Here is a 21,271-nt window from a genome sequence, read left to right on the forward strand (position 1 = left end):
CCCATGACCTCCCAACTCCTGGGAGTCTTCCATTCCTTCCAGATCTCCATCAGCAGATCTCGAGGGAATGGAAGAAACCTTACTCAGCCCCGCATCTGTCGACATCGGCGAGCTAGATGTCGCTGATGTCTAGGGACTGCCTGGCTGGGTATGTGTCGATGCCGCCCGTGGACGAGATGTTATGTTAATCTCGCCTTTGGGCGGCCGGCGACACTATGGCTCCCACCCTGCCGGTCTAAACGCTGAATGGCAGGGCGTACATGTCAGTGGGTCGCGCTGCAGCGGCTTTGCACACCACAGCTGTGTTGCAGGCTGTGTTGCAGGCAGACCTGCTGAGGGACCTCGATCAGGGGGGAGGGACCCCCTGAGGCGGTAGTCGAGTCGCGCCGGACCGCGGTTTTTGCTCTCCGGGCCACCGTTCAGATGGCGGCGAGGGTGGCCACGGAGAGACATCTGTGGTTAAACCGTTTGGACATCGGGGAGAAGGAAAAAATTCTTTCTCCCTGATGCCCCGGTTTCGCCATCTGAACTTTTCGGCACCTCCGTAGAGGCGGTGGTGGGGAGGTTCGGAGAGGCGAAGGCGCGCTCGGCGGCATTCAGATGCATTCCGCTGAGGTCCGGGACCGCGCCCAGGCAGTCGGGTGTCCCCGGCCCGTCCCAGTCTGAGGGCTGGAGACGGGAATAGCGAGCCAACGTCGCCTCTCGAGCGCCCCGCCGCGGAGGACTGGGGCGCAGGGGAGGCGGGACACCCGCGACAGGAAGAGGAAGGAAGCCGGGGCTGGTAACCGGAACCAGCGCAGGCAGCAGACTCCACCCCCCGAGGAGCGCGGAGATGAACGCTGCCTTTTTTCCCTTCCTCTGGTTTTTCCCCCGGGCGCTTTTACATCAGGCCGGTGGCCTATGATGAGCAGAAAATGTAAGATTCTGCCGGCTCGCCTGGCTTGTTTGGTGAAAGCGCCCCCCTCAGGATGGCGGGCGGATACTAGCCTTATGGCTGGCTGGAAGCACCGCTGGGAGCGATCGGTGAGTCCCCCTCTCTGAGGGTGAAACATTTTCAAAACTATGTTTTTCAGAACTCCTATAACTTCGCTCGCCTGAGAGGTTTTCTGGGGAAATTTGGATCGCCGCTGGATCTTCGCAGGGCCTGCAGCTCCCCGTGAGTAAGCTAAGAACGATCTTCTTTGCAACATTATGATGGTTGTGTGTGAATACTTCACTTTCTGCTAGAGAGTTTGCTGCCTAAGCTCCGTGCTATATTTTTTCCCCATTGTTTGGGTAACTGAATCGCGCTCTCGCCTGAGGGCTTGTAGTGTAAGGGGTGAGCTGTGTTTTTTCCTAGCGTAAAGTGAAAAGTAGCTGAAGACCGGGTACGCGCTAATGCACGAGCTGTAGTGAGATCTGCGCCCAGCTCTGCGGAGCTTTGAAAAAGGGGTTTTTTAGAGGTGATAATATTTCTTTCCCGGGCCCTGAGTAGATCTAGTGCGGACTTATGTCGCACCACTTGGCCTAGGCTTTGTCAAGGATGGGGGCGTTTCCCTTTTAATGAAGGTGTTCGCCCCTGGCCTGTCTTTTCATTTAAAAACATGGCGTTGTTTATGCATCCTTGTTTCAGCCTCCTCTGTTACAGAGTCGTCAGGCCAAGGCCCGCCCCCTTCTCTGCGTTCTGGGGTCACGTGCAATGCAGACGAGGATGTTGCAGGAGACAGCGACTTTGTCAGTAGTCGTGGGGTGGAATTAAGCGTCTTTCGCCGGTTTGCGGTTAGACTTTATCTGCTGTTTCCGCCTTTCGGAGCTTGGTGGCCGCCATCTGCTGGCGGCCCCCGGCCTCTTCCTGGAGGATGGTACGGCCGGTGGTTTTTCACATTTCTGTGATATTGTTCCTTTGCTTTATGTCTCTGCTTCACCTCCTTTAGGGCCCGGGTTGAGCAGAACATCGGATAATCCTTCTGTCGGTATGGTTCTGGTCGGATGCTCCCCTGAGGCCCGAGCATTGCCAATGACTGACGCCCTCGCAATCAAGGTTGGCCGCTGCATGGAAAGAAAGACAGCCGCCCCGATGCAGGTGACGTAAGCTGTACTCCCCTCGCTTTAGAGGGTCTTTGCTGAGCACTTCTGCTGAGTACACTGCTGTTGGCAATGTGATTAGGTCCATGTTTGTAGGCCCTGCCCAAGAGACTGCGCCGTCCTGGGGGCCCTAGGACACGACGAAGCTGGTTGTCCCTAGCTGCCTCTGGGATGGAGCCAGCCCCAGGTGCGGGTATAGGAGCCAGCTGGCTCTGAGGGGCCAGCTTGGACGGTCTGGGCAGTTGGACTTCAGGACAGGTAGTAGGCGCTAACCGGCCTCCTTGCAGGAAAGTCCCGACACTATGGCCCACGAGTGGGCCTCGGAGGCTCTTCTCCACTGGTGTCGACGTCAGCAGTGACCCGTCATTGGCCCTGGGGATGAGTCCCCAGGTGTTAACTGGTTTTCCAGGCCTTCGTCAGCAGTAGTCAGCTGCCGTCAGCCCAGGTAGCAGCAGCCAGCATTCTTAGAGTAAGGCTCCCAGTCTGGGTTTCCTTCGCTCAGGAGTTAGGCCCTGTTTGGCCTCCCTGAGAGCCTGCTGTGGTCAGCAGGCACTGTTTGGTCTCCCCTGAGGGGGCACCATAGGCATTAAGTCCCTCGACGGCTGGTACGAGCTGCTGAATAGGTGGTAGGCGCTACTGGGCCTCCATATGGGCCTGCTGTGGGGTAAGCAGGCCCACTTGACCTGCTCTGCGGATGGCGTTCCTGGGCCCCAGTCACTGGATGGCTAGCACGAGTGTTAGCAGGTAGTAGGCCTCATCCGGCCTCCCTGAGTGACCTCCCTGGAGGCAAACTCCCGGAAATGAAGTACTATGAGTAGCAGCTTCTGCTATCAGGTGGTAGGCATGGTGGCCTCCCTGACGATGAGCTCACGGTTCCGGTTCCCAGTCACTGTGGTAATGAGCGTGATGTGCGAAGCACGACGGACGGCATGCTCTGCTACCAGGTGGAGGCATTGCGCCTCCCTGGAATCGTTCCCCGGTCCCCAGTTTTGGTAACGGATCGTAGCATGGGTTGCTATCAGGCAAAGCTGCACGGGCTTCCCTGAGGGGATTCGCTTTGGAGTAGTAGGCCCACGTGGCCTCCTCTGAGGGCACGCTCTGGTCTCGTGGTTCCTGGATAAATCCAGTCAATGAGCAGAGGCCGGCTCCCCGGCCGCTGTGGTGTGCATAAAGTGCTATAAGGGGCACTTTTTTGCTATCAGGTGGTAGGCATGGTACCTCCCTGAAAGCGAGCTCCCGGTCCCCAGCCGCTGTGGTGAGCTTGAGGCGCTATGAGTAGCACACTCAGTTTGGCTATGAGTGCCCGATGTCTTGCAGTTGGTAGGTCCGCTTGGCCTTCCTGATTAAGCGAGTCCCTGGTCTTCCCAGCTACCTCGAGGGCTAGCACGACTGCGATCAGGTATCAGGCCCATTGGCCTTCCTGAGGATGAGCGCTGCTTTGAATGCGCGAGCGGTCTATCAGGTTACCAGGTGGAGGCCTCTCTCGGCCTCCCTGGGGGACGAGTTCCCTAGGCGGGAACACACAACTGGCTTTTTTGCTGACAGCTAGTGGCTACCCGCTATCAGGCACCGGCCTCTGGCCGTTTGCGAGACCTGAAGGCGGTGTTCTTACCCTAGCACGACGAAGTGTCACTGCGGCTATGTGGTCCCGACAGGACGGGACCTTCATAGTAGGCCTACGGCATGGTTGCCTACCGGGCAGGCTTATGAGCTCCTCTCAAACGAGGGTCTATTGTGAGCTTACAGCCTCCTGGGGCTGTTCTATTGGTGGTAGGTCCCGAGGGGCCCCTCCCGATATATTCAGCCTATAAGGCCTTTGGCCTCCTAAGCACGTTTTAAAATAAGTGCTTGGTAGATCCGAGGATCGAGCGGCCCCTCGCTAGCAAAGGTTTGAAAAGCACTTCGCTGAGCGCTGCTCTCCGGGATAACCCGTCCCTGAGGTCCGGCTAGTCGGTGATGCTGCCCTTTCTTGCAGCACCCTAGCGGGATGTCTCTTCGGAGGCGAGTACCAGAGGCTCTGTACTGTACAGACAGGGTTGACCGTATTACGTGTCCCATACTAGACTGGGTCACCTGGTCAGGTCTCCCTGGTGGCATTCGGTGATAATCTCCCGAATAGTGACTGGCATAGGGTTCCCTCGTAGTTCCCTTGCCACGTTCCCTTAAAGGAACCCCTTCTGAGTCGAATGGGTTGGTTCCAGGCCTTTGAGCAAGGCCTGGGAAGGAACTCATACATGTGAAGTTTTCCTTCTCAGGCGATAAGCTTGGGCTTTGACCGTAGGGAGCGCTGTCACTGACAGCCTAACGTGACCAGAAGGGGAGTGGTTCAGGCTTTTCAGCAAGATTTGCTTGTCTTGACAGTTGTCACTGCCAGTGGGCATGCACTCCCGTCGGCATGGCGGCGTTGGTATATCGTTCCCCGTAGCGTCGAAGCTGACGCAGCGCGAGTTCCCTTTCGAAAGGGAACGTCTCAGGTTACAAATGTAACCATTGTTCCCTGAGAACAGGGAACGAGACGCTGCGTCGCTGTGCCATGCCGCAGGGCCTGCCTGCCGAAACAGTCCCTTCAGACGATAGATACTGTCATGTTGGCAAGGCGCCCTTATATACTTCCTGGTCGCACCTTGATGACATCATAGGCTGTCGCCGGTCAATAGGATTGACGTGATTCAATGTGATTTCAGGCACCAGTCACGCTGGAGGCGTTCCCCGTAGCGTCGAAGCTGACGCAGCGTCTCGTTCCCTGTTCTCAGGGAACAATGGTTACATTTGTAACCTGAGACGTTTTCTTCCGTCTTGCTGATAACGTTTCTTTAGTCATTCGGCAACCCTGCAGCCTGAACAAGTGGAGGTGACCCACCCTTACATAAGCAATTTAATAATTTGGTGTACTTATTTTATCATCCATGACTTTTCCATTATGTTCTGATACGTTAAACCATACAATTATAAAGGGTTTTTTCACATGACTATATGTACATATTTACCCGGAACTTCATTTAGACCCTGGTTCCTGCGGTCGAAACACGTCAAGTACCACCCCAAAGTTCCTGGGGAAAGTTCCTGCGGAAACGGGGCTATAGTGATATTCATTCTCAAGTGTATCAAAACAATGAAGACATTTGATGCTGCTCAGGTGGAAGTCTTACACACACACACACAATCACAATTAATACTGCACAATCAATAATATGTCAGCTTTTTACATATTGAATTATGGGATGAGAGGGGATAAATATATCTTTGATCAAGGCCAAAACTAAGGTAGTTGTAAACTCCCCAGTTAGAGCCAATAAAATGCACCGCATTTATGATCAGCTTGAAAAGTGAAGCCAAAGCTTCTCGATCGCCGTATAGGTCATAAACCCTGCCCTCCCTGTGTACTGTAATGGGATGTGGGCCAAACTAAACAATCAAATTACACGTCAAATAATTTTTTCCCAAAGATGGTTTCTGTCATTTTAGGCATATTTTATCATGCTGATGTCTTTTCAAGTGTTCATTTTTTAAATAAGTTTAGTTTTTGTTAGTTATTTGATGCTATAAAAACAGGGGTATGGCGTCATGATTGACAGCTTCTCTTCTTATTCACTGAGGCACTAACAGACTTTGTTGTGGATTTTTCGGGAGGAGATTGGAGCTTTAGCTATAATTTCTACATTTCCATAACTGTTTATTTCTCACGACATGAGTTGTTCTGCATCTGCGAGAGTGTGGGCGGGCTTATCGCGGCTCTACTGTGCAGACTCTGGTCCCGCGTTTACTACTGCGCAGACTTGGGTCCCAAATCATTGCAAGATGTCAGCACCATAATCGGACGTTGGCGGCTTCAGTGGAAGGTAATGAAGACATGTTGTCCAATGTTCCCTCTAAGCTGCACGTGTGCGCGAGAAAGAATAAAATGCCGCGCAGACTATAGACACAGACGCGAAATGTGGGGAGAAATCCATTTGATTGTAGTTTAAATGCGAAATAATTGCAGTGCTCTGTTCTACCGCTATAGAGTTAGTATCGCTATCGTGTTAGGACCGGTGAACGTGGTTTACAGGCTTCATAGAAAGACAATGCTGTCACGTGTGAGCACGTAACAGTGAGTCGTGTTTGTGGTCCAAATATCTCAAAATGAGAGGCAACGAGAAACGCCAAGACGTGAAATAAAACCTAATCATGTTTTAAAGAAGAGTGGCTTGATTAAGTGCTGGAATAGCAGATGATGGACACAGCACGGTAACAAAACAGACATTTACAGCTACACACCCACCACAAGTGTAGCGAGCAAACTCTAAACACCAAATAACACACATACTTTTAAATAGACGTGTGTGTGGTTTGGGTTTCAGGGATGTTTAGATAACTATAAAAGAGTTCACATGTTCCCTTGTACATATTTAGCTATTAGATCTATTTAATTACTTCAGTTAGTTTTTTTTTTTTTTTAAACAAATTGAAGCATTTAAACTGATTTAATATACTATCAGTTTAAATACTTCCATTAGTTTTTATATTATAGGCTATTATAATTGTATTATAGTGTAAGCCTGATAAAAAATTTGTCTCACAAGGGGAGTGTTTAGGGATCCTTGCCATTAAAAAGTTTGACAACCCCTGATATAGAAAATCTTGGAAATTCATACGCAATAAACAAACATTTAATATAGATGGTTTAATGCTGCCTGTTGCCAATAAATGACTGTACAAAAACTTGATTTCCACCTTAATTTTTTTCATACTATATTATAAAGAATTTAACTGTTCTGGGGGAGATTTTAATATTATTTCTTGGTAAAGAAGACTACAGGTAACAGCACTGTAAAATTTGCTTAATTTAGTGACCTGAATTATTTTTTTTTTATTTAATATATCACTAAGTTACATCAATGGTTAAATAAAATAGAAATGGCACATTAAAGTTAAAAGTTATAACTGCATGATGAAACCACTTTTTTATGTGCGTTTGTACAGGTAAAGAATGTTTTTGCTCAGATGACCAAAATATCCGCCCAATAGAGAAAAGTTTTGCTCTGCAAGAAAATAAATTAGAGGGAACATTGGTGTCGACCATATTTTTGTACGGTCTATGGTTGATTAATTTCTGTTGTAAAAAAAGTTATTAATTTGTTTTATCTTTTAATTTATCTATACAGCAGCTCTGAAGAAAACAGTGATGTGATATCGTCCAGTTCAGTTCTCATACAATGGTGTCAATGAAGGCAGATCAAAAATATTAAGTGTCCCCAACTAAGCAAGCCAGAGGTGAGTGGCAAGGAACCCAAACTCCATCAGCTGACAGAATGGATAGAAAAAAACGTTTGGAGGAACCAGGCTCAGTCCAACGAACTCTGTGATTTATGATTCAGGCAGCATTACAGGTCAGGAGTCAGATTGGTCTAGCCACAGGTCCACCATCTGATCTGGATACGGCCTAGATCCGGCTATGGTAAACCTCGGGATAAACAGAGAGACTAATATTAGCGTAGATGCCATTCTTCTTATGATGTAGAGAGTACATTAGGTGTGATAGGAAGTGTTCCCAGTTCCGGCTGACCTAATTTATGCAGCCTAACAATCATTTAACTAATTTGAATAATGTTCTATGTGTATGCCAAGTTAAAGAGATGTGTTTTTAGTCTGTATTTAAACTGACAGAGTGTGTCTGCTTAACGAACTATGCCTGGAAGACGGATCTACCGCCAGCAGTTGATTTTTTTATTTTAGGCATTACAACTGGCCAGAATTTTGAGACCGCAATAGATGTGAAGGACTATAAAGCATTAAGAGCTGGGGAGCTAAACCATTTAGTGCTTTGTAAATAATTAGCAAAACTTTAAAATGTATATGATATTTAATAGGGAGTTAGTGCAGTGTTGATAGAACCAGGCAAATATGGTCATACTTCCTGGTTCTAGTAAGAAGAAGAAAGCTGCTGCATTTTGGACCAGCTGGAGTTTGTTTATTAAGCGAGCAGGGCAACCACCCAGTAGAGCATTACAATAATCTAGCTTGAGCTAACTGTTCAGAAATGGTGGCGCTAGAGGGATTGATTTAGAGACTCAAAATTTGTTATAGTGACAGTTGGGACTATCCTCTATCAGTGTGCCAAATTTCATAACTCTCCCGCAAGCGGTTCTATGGGCTGCCATAGACTTCCATGGCGGAAGAAGAAGGAGAAGGAAGAAGAATAATAAGAATGCTAACGATTTCAATAGGTGCCTTAGCACCTTCGGCACCTTAAATATACATTAAAGTTTATTTTCTAAAATGTCTTTGAATGAGATTCACTTGGGGAGAAATGGATGAGACTTTGATGTTATACCACTGATATACAACTGCTATACCACATATACAACTGAATGTCTGACCATGTTTTGATTCAAATTTGAGGATGATACTCCCAAAAATTTAGTTTCTGTAAGCTTTTAGTCAAGAAAAGTTTAGGTGTCCTTTAGGAGACTCCAAATGGACACCTGGAAACCAAATGACATAAGGAGTTAATACATATGTATATCAATTCAGAACTGCTCTGCCCATCAAACCACATTTAAAAAAAAACAATTTCTGCACAACATTTCAACTAAATAATCTTTATTTTGAACAAAAACCGTGAAGGAAAAAAAAACCCAACTCTCTCATTGCGTGCATATACTAGTGACACACATATTAGTGATAACAGCTCACTGTCATAGTGAATTAACTTACTACAATAGAAAAATATTTTGCAACACTGTATGCATATGTGTGTGAGAGTACTTACCTAGTCCTGCCTCACGCTAGCGTGTCACATTTGTCCAACTGCGCTGACACATAACTCAGAAGAGAGAGAGAGAACAAACAAGCAGGTACAAAGAGAATAAATTTAGTCAAGTCAACTTTATTTATATAGCGCTTTTTACAATGCAGATTGTTTCAAAACTGCTTCACAGTGTTTAACAGGAAAATAACAGAATTTTATTCGGCCGTACAGCCGCTCGGGAGAAAACAGATGATGTCATCTAGCTCATTTCAGCTAATTTCATCATTTAAATTATCATACAGTGACAATGTGGGCATTAGATCAGTAATTAGATCAGTAATTAAGTTTATATGGTTAATTTAGTTTACTAATTAGATTTATTTGGATATTTAGTTGAAAATGTAGTGTCCCCAACTGAGCAAGCCATGCCAAAGGCGGCAGTGGCAAGGAAACCAAAACTCCCTCAGGTGGTATAATGGAGAAAAATAAACCTTGGGAGAAACCAGGCTCAGTCGGGGTGCCAGTTCTCCTCTGGCCAATTAACAAACAGCATATGATTATTATTCTGGCAACTTTAAAGGTCAGGGGTCATAATAGATCGGAATATTCGGATGATCGGACGCAACATGATCGGATAAAACAGAGAGACTAACATTAGCGTAGATACCATTCTTCTGAAGATGTAACGAGTACATCAGGTGTTAAGGGAAGTGTTCCCGGTTCCGGCTGACCTAGTTAATGCAGCCTAACAATCATTTCACTGATTTGAATAATATAAATTGTTAATGTTTTATGTGTATGCCATAGTAAAGAGATGTGTTTGATAGTAAAGGAAGACTGTTCCAGAGTTTAGGTGCTAAATAGGAAAAGGATTGAACGCCTGCAGTTGATTTCGATATTGTCGGTATTATCAACTGGCCAGAGTTTTGAGACCGCAGTAGACGTGATTGAGTATAATGTGTTAAGAGCTCGCTCAAGTACTGAGGAGCTAAACCATTTAGTACTTTGTAAGTAATAAGGAAGATTTTAAAATGTATGCGATGTTTAATAGGGAGCCAGTGCAGTGTTGACAGAACTGGGCTAATATGGTCATACTTCCTGGATCTAGTAAGAACTCGAGCTGCTGCGTTTTGGACCAGCTGGAGTTTTGTTTATTAGGCGAGCAGGGCAACCACCCAGTAGAGCATTACAATAATCTAGCCTTGAGGTCATGAACGCATGAACTAACTGTTCAGCATTTTGCACTGAGAGCATGTGCCGTAATTTGGATACATTTTATCTATATTGATTATACAGTATTATAGTTTATATATTTATAGTATTTAGATATATATATACACAATCTAACCTAAGGGTTTCAAGTCTAGGAAAGATGTGTGCATATGATGGAACACATTAACTCACTATAACAGGAAGAAACAGGATGAAAACGTAAGTGAGAGTGCATCCCTAACCGTTATTGTCTCACACCAGCAATGGCTTCTCTCCCTTCATCTCCCTCCTCGGAACTGCAAATCCACCTAAACTTGGAAACATTTCTGGAACAACAATTAGAATCAAATGCTTTGGACAATGCAACATGTAAATAAAAACATTATGAACTTTATAAACATAATGATTAATATTTTCTACCCTGCTCATGCCAGTCATTGTAGCAGTCCCATTAAGGCAGTAAGCCCAGAGGCACCTTGACTGGTGTCTTCTGATGGCAAAGCCTGTAATTTTGCCATCCAGCAGTGCTGTGTTCTGTAATGTGCTTCGGGTTGTGGCGAGCAACATTTGAAGCCTGAGGAGCAGCTGTTCTTGATTCCAAGCCTGCAAGGTCCAGAACAAGCGTTTCCCTGAGGTTTTTCCTTCCTTGCTATGGCCAGATGTTGATGCAAAATGAAGGTTTGTTAACCCCTTCAGTGTCTTGTGGAGCACATTGTAGTATCCAATGAGGGCATCGGACAGGTCCACTCCCCCCATGAACCTGTTATAGTCCGACACAGCACCAGGAATAGGCACATGCACCAGAGACCACTGCCCATCATTGTCCATCACCCTCCTTTGCACTGTGTTGCCTTCATATGCTTTGTGGAATGTGGAGGACATAAGCACTTCCCGGGTATCTTTCCATTCTACAAACAGCAGTTCATCCTCTCTGAACCATCACATGGACCCTCGTGGACCATTCCACGGTAATCTGTTGGTGACTGTCTTTGGGAAACCGATCCTGTACGGACGAATGGTGCCACATGCCCAAATCTTCTTATAGAGGAGGTCTCTGAAAAGCTTGGGACAGGTGTAACAGTTGTCAACGTATAGCTTGTAACTAGTGCCCAATATCTTTTCATCTACAAGTGTCATGACAGACTCATAGCTCAGCCCAATCTGAGATGGCATGGACTTACCCTCATACACAAAGAACTCTCAGGTGTAGCCACACAGGGAGTCTGCCCAGGCAAACAGCTTGTAGCCCCATTTAGTGGGTTTGTTCTTCATGTACTGCTTGAGTCTAGACCTCGCCTTGGATGCCACCATCCTCTCATCTATGAAGAAGTATGTGGACATAGAAAGGCCTTGATTATTGGGACCTCCTCCAATAATCAGTCAAGGTAGAAACCTTCACAAGACCCATGTATACAACAAGCGCCAGGTAAGACTTCGAATCTTCCACAGAGATGTTATTCCATGGCTTGTGTCCTTCCTGCTGATTTTTGGCCCCATAGCTGGCTTTTGTGTCCTGAATGATGGTCATCAAAAAGGACAGCTAAAACAACTGCAGTGCGGTGTATGATGCAGTTGTCACCAACTGTGGCCAAGGTATACGTGCAGGCCTAAACACAGACTGTGGAGGTCCAATATCATCATCATCATCTACATTGTGCCATCTTTCCTGTGAGGTGCTAGGGGACACAGCAGGTGGCTCCCCCTCCGCCTCTGCATCTTGTAGCGGAGGTTAATTCAGATGGAGATGAAGATTCAGATGATGACGATGACCAGTGTTGCCAACTCTCGCGAGACAAATAAGCAACCGCAGCTTCAAAAACAAGCCCAAAACAAGCCCAATATTATTATATTATTTAATTAATTATTTTTTTTTATCAATAAATGAGCAACATATGAAACTGAAACCTCTCAGAGTGTGAAAAGCAAAAACAGATGTGATTTTACAAAAATCATCAAATTGCAATAAAGGACACACAATATCCTCTGATCAGATGTGAACAGAAGAGGTTTGGAGATGGAAAAAGAGAAAAAGTGACATGAAGGCCAATTATGGTAACCCATAGTCGGAGTTAGTGCACACATATTAGGGGCAGTAATGTGAACACACACACTGCAAACCGTGAAAAAGACAAGCCCTGCGTCTCATTGTGCACACTATCTGCCCTAAATAGTAGGCTACTGAAAATTACTAATGTCACACTATTTAGGATGGATAGTACATTGGGACACAAGCACTAAGGGAGCGCTGCAATATAGCCACATATTTAAAATAAAATAAATTCGAACCATACCTACTGTTATTATTAGTAGACTTGTTTTTTTATAATAGCCTGTAATTTTAAATACATTACAAAAATATTTGTTTAATTAAATTATAGGTGCCTCTCCTCCCTGTTTCCTCTCCATCTCTGTACACTGCTGGTGGTATTGTTTGTAAAAATGTATACGTCTATTTAAGTCTACTAACTATCATTACGTGCATTTATAACGTCACATACCTGCACGTTGAATGTAATTTTTCTTCAATGAAGGGGAGAAGGAAGCGGGATATTTGAGGACGGATTATTACAGCACTTGTATCGTTGCACTGAATGCCTATTAGCTGTGAGAAGACAGTGTCAGTCAATGTATTGGACAAAACAGCGACCATAAATGTAAAGAAACGAAGTTGCTTATTATATTTTCCTAACAAGCAACCACATTTTTTAAATAAGCCCAAAAAACCGCAACCCGCGACTCGTGATTTCTTAACGCGACTTGCCAAAAAAAGAAGCCCAAAGTCGCGTGTTATACGCGGACTTGGCAACTATGACGATGACTGCTGTGGTCTCTTCCGTCGCTCAGGACTGGACTCCGGATTTCAGTCCTCATCTGTGTCAGTTGAAGGCCTATTTTACAGCACAGGGAAAAAAAACATGCACACAAAAAAGCAAAATAGGATTTCAGTTCGAGTCAAATATTAGAGACATACAACTATTAGCAGCATCAATAATCCTATATATATATATATATATATATATATATATATATATATATATATATATATATATATATATATATATATATATATATATATACACACACACACACACACATATTCATACGCATATACACATACATGCGTATATATACATATGTATGTGTGTGAATGATGTCTTTATATTGTGATGTATCTTTGAACAGGATTTATGTCCAGGTATAGCTGTATACTCAAATTGTGCCTTTGGCTCTCCCTTTATATTGTTCACTATATTTTAAATAAAATACAAAAAAATATATTTATTTTGTCCTGTTTTGTCTGTATTCTTTCTTATAGCTCCCTCTCGCATCCCTGACTGAAAGGCTCATTCGTTAAGCAGTTCTTTGTCTCTTCAAGTGTGAATCACTGCATTATTCATGATCGTTCACACCTCTTCGCATATGGCCTTTGTAAACAAAAGTGTCTTACAACATTTAAATCCATATATTGTTCTATGTGAAAGAGTAGGCACAATGATTTAACAATGGCCTTATTTCGCTGACTTAAATGTTTTGTTTTTTTCAAAAGCCACACATTAACATTATTCTCTCAAAAATACAAGCATGTTGCTCACATATTATGTTAGCTCAGTTTGTGCTGAATACAGTGTAATGACACTTTTTCCATTAATATGTTTATAAGCAACTGAAAAAAGCACAAATGTCAGAGCATATCAAAACTTCTAAAGTACCCCAAACCTGCCTCTAAGTCGCCCTTTCAGGTAATACTTGGCTGCACACTGGAATTTTTTTTTTTTTAATAGAACGTTTGTAATAAAACAAATCTGAATTGAACTCACTTAACATATAACCATATAACGTTACCAATTATATAATGATTAACGTTAATTATGTTTATAATTACGTTTGTGTGTGTTTGCATTTTATTGTTGTGGATTACTTGGCACATTGAATAGATCTTTTTCTTTTTTACAAATATGCAGGAAGGTACAAAGGAGCTGAATCGGAACAACATGCTCTCCCTATCAATGGATGGCCCCGCTGTAAACTGGAAGTTTGTTGAACTCTTACAAGAGGAACACAGAGAGCAGTGTGGTGGGGCCCAACTACAAATAATTGGGAGTTGTGGCCTTCACACGATGCACAACTCGTTCAAGAACGGCTTCGCAGTGTGGCAAGTTGAGAAAGTCCTGAAAGCCCTGCATTACCTGTTTCATTGTGCACCTGCAAGGAGAGAGGACTTTGTGTTAGTGACAAAGTGTGTTACATTTCCTCTGCCATTTTGCGGACATCGATGGCTGGAAAACCTTCCAGCAGTGGAGCGAGCCATTGAAATTTGGCCATATATTGTCACCTATGTGGATCAGGTCAAAGCCAAGAAGCTCCCCAAACCAAGGTCATCGTCATATGACACCATCACAGAAGCCCGGATGGATCACTTCATCTTGGCAAAGTTACACTTCTTCATGAGTGTCTCAAGAAGTTTTCAGCCATTTCTCACCAAGTACCAGACAGATGCCCCGATGATTCCCTTCCTCGGCAGAGATTTGGAGGATCTAATCATGGTAGGCCTAATGACTACTAAAAGTATATTAATGGTTTAATCATTCAAGCACCATCATTTACAGAGGATGTGAACAATAAAACAAAGTACTGAGTTTTCAGCATGATGGTGTTTGTAGAAAGTATTGTAAAAACTGTAATACTTTTTCCAATTTTGATTATAATTATTATGCTTGTGCTATTCTCTTTTCAGAGCCTTCTCAGACACTTCATAAAGCGAGACGTCCAGGTTGATGTTTCCCCAGTAAAACTGATCAAGCTTGATGTGACAGACAAAAAGCTTTGGGTCAGTCCAAAGCAAGTGGACATTGGCATGGGAGCCACAGCTGCCCTCAAGGTAATATTTATCTTAGATTACTTTATCTTTGTGCTATATGCGCTGCAAAGTCACCTGACTAGTGAAGTATTTATGTTGAGAAATTAAGAGATCAGGGGCCTGTACCATGATGGTAGTTTAACAAACTCAGGGTTACAGGATTAGTTTAGAGTTGACAAAACCAAACCAATCTATTCAGGCTTTGTTGGTCCCATGATGCTGATCATCAGCTTTCTCTGTCAACTCAGGCTTTGATCCTGAGTTTAGGAGTTTAGCTGTGACATCAGTAGTGAACAGCCAATCACACGCTGTGGATCAGTGAAACTGAGATTCACTTCTCGCGTGAGAAGCAGCGAGATTGATTTCTCTCTTCTACAGAATATTTCATGATTGAAAAATATTAAGAATTGAAACAAATTTACACAGCAAGAAGAAAAGAGCTGTCTATAAAAGAGTACAACTTAAAGAAAATATTCACTACGTCAATGCAAGTAAATGTTATGAAGTTGGTTTAGTTGATATATAGAGAATTGAGTAATGTAGTAATTTTTATAGCTTTGTGTATTGATTTTAAAGCTTATTTGTATGACCTTTGTATAGGCTAATTATATTAATTTCAACTAAGTGCCTATTAATGATTGATTAACTAAAATGATGTGTAATTGATTACGGGTATAATAATTACATAAATTATATCTAAATCATTCAAAATTACTATTATTATAAATAAGCATTGTTCAAATCCAGACACTTTAGTCTTTAATAGCCATTTGCTATGTAGTGACCTTTAATTTGGAGTAGAAACAGGGGGAGTGACTTTATTGCATCAGAGGCGTGTCACTTTGCTCACAGTTGATTGGTCCAATTTCAGTTTGAGATCTCTTATCCAGAACATAACCTGCCCTGGAGCAGGTTAGCCGTGGAGCGTAAGTTACAATGGAGATGAACACTGCTAAAAGCCAAACCACTTTAATGGTACCTAAAACCCAGGATTAGCACAAACTAAGCTTAAACATATCTGGCTAGCCAGCTAAACCGGCTTCATGGTATAGGCCCCAGATTAATTGTTTTGACATCAAGCAGTTGACCTATTAAAGTGGATCTGTCAAATGTTGTGTAGTGGAAGTTACACATAGGGAGAGTTTATTTGATGTTTCAGGTGATGTGACTTTTGTGCTTTTGTCAGGGAATGTCAGGCAGTCAGAGTGGTGAAAGTGAGCGTGAGGTGTTACTGTTCATGCGAGACAGCCAGAGTGCCCTGTCAAAAATTTGTCAGAACCTTCTATTGAAGTGCCCCCTGAAGTACCCCTCTGTCCGAAATATGATGTGCCTGGACCCCCAAAATATGCACAAAGAACCAGACATGTGGCCCTCCATGAACCATGAAAAATGAAGGCCCTCATCATGAAATTTGAGCAGGATAAGAAGCTGTCAGGAGGAGTCACAGCGGGTAACATCTGTAGAGAAATGTGAACAGTTAGCCTAGTGTTTATCAAAGGGAGTCTTTATATATATATATACATATATTAGGCCTACATACATTTATTATATATATATATATATATATATATATAATAAATGTATGTAGGCCTAATATATGTTCTTAGAGATAATAATTGAAATATAGTTGAAAATATGAGATGCATTTTCCAGAGTATAGTAAAAATAAATCTAAGTATAATTTTAACTAGAAAATATTACAGATGTGCTTGTCTTTATCTAAATGCAGGTTATAAGATTGCCCAACAATTTCAGAAGTTCCTCTTCAGTGAGGCAAGAGGAGAGGAATTCATGGCCTTCAGTGCATTGGATGGAAAATCGCGCGTTGACAGCTTCCTGCATAAGGCCATGAATGGATATGCAGAACTTTGGAGCTTTGTGGAAAAGCTGCTGCTTCTGTCCCATGGACAAGCTACGGTGAAGCGTGGGTTATCCATAAACAAGGAGGTGGAGATGTGCAATATGAACAAAGACACTATAGTCTCACAGAGACTAATCCGCGACTATGTGAGGATGTGTGGTGGAGTGGTCTAAGTGCCTCTAACTAAAGAGCTGCTGAATGATTGTGCATCTGCACACAACCGGTACAGGATATTCTTGGAAGATGAGAGGAAGAAAAAGGAAAAGACAAAACAGATGAACAAGAGAAAAGGGGTTGAAGATGAGCTTGAAGAGCTACGCAAGAAAAGAAGAACAATCTCAACTTTACATTTATGCATTTGGCAGACGCTTTTATTCAAAGCGACTTACAGTGCCCTTATTACAGGGACAATACCCCTGGAGCAACATGGAGCCTTGCTCAAGGACACACTGGTGGTGGCCACTGGGATTGAACCAGCAACCTTCTGCATATCAGTTCCATGGTTTAACCCACTGGACCACCATCTCTTCAACTGTGTGTGAAACTCTAGAAAAGGATGCAGATGGCCTTGCAGAGAAGGCTGAGAATACAGCAGGGACCAAGGTGGCAGAACATATCACTAAATCTAATTCCATGAGAGAAATATGCACGAAAAGAGAAGGGAATTGGTGGACCTAGACCATGAAATTGAGAAGAGAGCAGCAGAGCTACGCCACATGTCTTGAGGAGAATTTGGGATGTTACAAAACAAAGGGTTTCTCTCATTAAAAGTCATGTAATAACATTTGTGTTTTCTAACAGTTATGTAGATTATTTGTCAACTTTTTGGCTTGTGAAAGGCTGTTTTGATTATCATTATTGAGCTTATTTTCAGTATTCTATTCTATATGGTTCCTTCATACAAGGCATTGTGTTGTTTAGTGTAATCCAATTTATCTGTTACGTTGTCCCTGTTCTACATCACAAAGGAACAAAAAAAAAAGAAAATAAAAAGGTCTCAAAGAAAAGTATTTTTACTTTTTTTTTTACTTACCGAGTTTACACATTGCACATAATTGATACCAAATTTAAAACTTTAAGTTTTGATTTCCATTATAGGAGGCCGTTAATTGAGTAGCCTGTTCCAAAGAAATTATGAAATTTTTGGGTCTTAAATTATATTTGTTGAGGTCTTAAAAAGGTAGCATGTAGCTTCACCCACAACCAGACTGAACGTGTCATGGGGCAAAGAAGTGGAATGCTACGTAGAGCTGCACGACTAATCGTTAAAAGATTGTGATCTCAATTCAAACACCCACATGATCTTATTTCAAGATGACAATGATTATGTTGTGTCTATTATGTCTTTAGGTACTTTGGCTAACCTTTGACAGTACGATCATCACACTCAGGGACAGACTGGGACTAAAAAACGGCCCTGGACTTTGACTAGGCCCGGCCCAAAGCAATCGGAAACTCGACAACAACAACATTAGCTACTGCATGTGGCATTTTACAGCTAAAATGTTGAAGTTTAGCTGTTTTAACTACTGTAATCATTAAAAATGTAGCAACCTGAATATCACTTCCTAACATCATCCCTAGCAAGTAACTGTCTTTCTACTCTCATGTTCCATAGTATTACTTACTAGCCCTGGATCTGCCTGTGGAACCAGCTCATCTTTCTGTCCCTCATCATCACCACTGGTGGCATGTTGCTGCATAGCTGTCTGTCTCACTTCTTCACTGCTGCTAATATTTAACTGTGAGGTGCTGCTGCTGGCTGTGCTGCTAAATATTTCAGTTAGTTTGCGACATTTAGCGGCTTCAGTATCTAAATTCCGCAATTTTTTTTTCTCTCGCCTTCTCAGCCCCACCCTTTTCTTTCCGTTTTTTACCCGCAGCCGCGTTATGTTTCTATGCTTTTTCTATCTCAGTGTTTCCCAACCTTTTTTCAGTCATGGCACCCTTTGAAAATTCTCCATTTTGTGGCACCCCCTCGCATACGTTACGCTTGGTGTATAACGGTAAAGATTGCTCACGGTTCGGTTTGTATCATGGTTTTAGGTTCACGGTTTCAGTACGGTTCAGTATTTGCTATGTTCAGGGAAAAAAGGGCTACTGTCAAATAAAAGTAAAGAAAATAATAAGATCAAATAATTTAAATACAAGCAGCAGCACAAATAAATACTATTGAGCAAAGATACTAATAAAATAAACTATGCTTTTCAGGTTTTTCAGGTACGTCTAACATTAGTTTTCAGGTAAAGAAATTGATAAAATGTAAAATAACATTGCATATTTGACTGTATAAATTAAAGATTAATCCTATTAAACTTACAAAAGTTATTCAATCAAAAGCAGTGAGTGATGTCCTTGTCTTTTGTTGTTTGACATTAAACAGACAGCAGTAAAGGCTACTGCCCCTTTAAGACCTAATGCATGGATATGTCTTTCTCGACTGTATAAAGTTTACTTAAGGCATATACAGACTATGTCTGCTAGAATACTCAAGATGGACAAGTTGACATACTTTTTGTGTGAGTTTGTCCATTCAAGAGCAAGACTTGAAAGATAACTCAATATTTGCGCTCTGTGAGACGTGTGCGCGCTTTCGGATGAGTGCACAGAGACAAATTTTCTCACAGCGCGCGCAACTTCTCATTCACGTCTTCTGGGTATAAACACTGATGTCTACGGTATAAAAACGGTAACGCCAGGAGGTGGTGACAAGTGAGTGTTTAAAAAAAGAGTTTGTCATTAAATCATTCATTTTAACAAATATTATTCACAAATGCTGATCCATCCAATAAGGAAACAAGGGGTTCAAATCCAAAATGGATCACCACCATAGATCAGGCAGATACGGATCATTTCTACAAGCAATTTGCAATCCCCTTTTAAGATGGCTGAAAAAGAAGTTTCAAATAGACATTTGTATTCACATTTGTTTAAATTTCATTGTTAACATATTTCCAACATGGGTTGGACCCTTGAATAAATGTGAAAATAACTAAATGCATACCTTAACTATCCAGGGCCAGTAACTTTGAATTATCTAGCCCTTCAAACAGGCTCCTGCTCTGTATATCGCTCATTAGGAGATGACAAAATTCCCTTGTTGACCCAACTTCATCCACTGCCTCTTCTGGGTTATTGGCAAGATCCATAAACATGACTCCCAGTGGCTTATATGGGTCGAACAGGCGTCTAGTGAATGCTCATCGTGGAGAGCCATACATGTAATCTCTGCATGATTTAATCATATTTGACGAGTGTCGATCTTCTGAATTTATTTTGTTGGTGAGCTCTGTGAGTATCTCTATGGCACTTTGCCTGAAAGGGAGCAAGTGGAGTACAAAAATGATTTAGAAATGAATCAACTTTACTGAGATATAACATTTGTGAGAAGATTGTAAGAATGTAAGGAATCACTAGAAGAAAATGTTTTTGGGGGAGGGTTTGTTTGTTTACTTGGTGTTTACTGATGAGTCTATTTGGTCAATGAGGTCCTCTTCTGGCCATTCATCCATGTTAGGACTGTATTTCAGACAGTGAATTATTTCAGTAATCTTCAAATAACTAAGCTTGCATCAAGTGGAGGTAAACTGTGACTTCGAAATCATAAAGGTCCATTATTATCTTTTATGACAACACTGTTTTGTAGAGCTACGTTCTCTTGGATGGGAATGTGTGTCAAAACCTTTGACCGGTACTGTACTACAAAATAGCAGAACTTGATTAAAAAAAATGTATAGAGAGATCTGGGCAACCAACTTTTTAGGAAACTTGAACTAATTGAGAAATAACATGCTTGTTAGCTAGATCTAGGAGTACAGTAGTAAACACCTGCAATGACGGTAGGTAGGAAAAGCCTTGACTTCATGCAAAAATCACGATATTTGAGTTGGATTCTGAAGCCATTTAAAGGTTCAGAACACAGACGGCCACATCTTTCCATTTAGGCCTTGTAGGCCACAGCTTTGGTAAACATCAAAGAACAACTGATGAGATTTATACAGTCCCAAAAATCTGTCAATGGGTCGGAGAATGAGACCTTTGCTGTCTAGACCCATCTGAACTTTGGTTGGTCTGAGAATAGTACTTTTTGTTAACATTAATACAAATTATAAAAAGTTATTTTTGTGTAGAATGTGTTCCCTGTAACTCCTGAATTGTTCACTTTGCAAACACATTTAGATTATGTCCACTGGGTTAACATTTTTGCATTGTATGGAGAAGGTGGCCTTTTGACTGTTTAATTTATAAATGTATATAAAATGAAAATATTTACATACCTGTTTATGGAGGCACAAATGTGAAATGTACTAAAAAGAGGAACATTTAACATTGATTTCTCAATGTTAAGTGGTCTCATATATATATGCACAAATTAATGGATTTACATTAATGGATATCTAAACTTATAAAATATATTAAGATATAAGTATAAACACATATTGTCTTCTATTTACATTTAAGACATTTAAATATATGCAAATATTTTATCATTATTATATATTTCAATCTGTGGGACTTCTGTATAAGGTTTTAATTTTATTGACAA

The sequence above is a fragment of the Gobio gobio genome (assembly GCF_949357685.1).
Source record: "Gobio gobio genome assembly, chromosome: 5".
NCBI lineage: Eukaryota > Metazoa > Chordata > Actinopteri > Cypriniformes > Gobionidae > Gobio > Gobio gobio.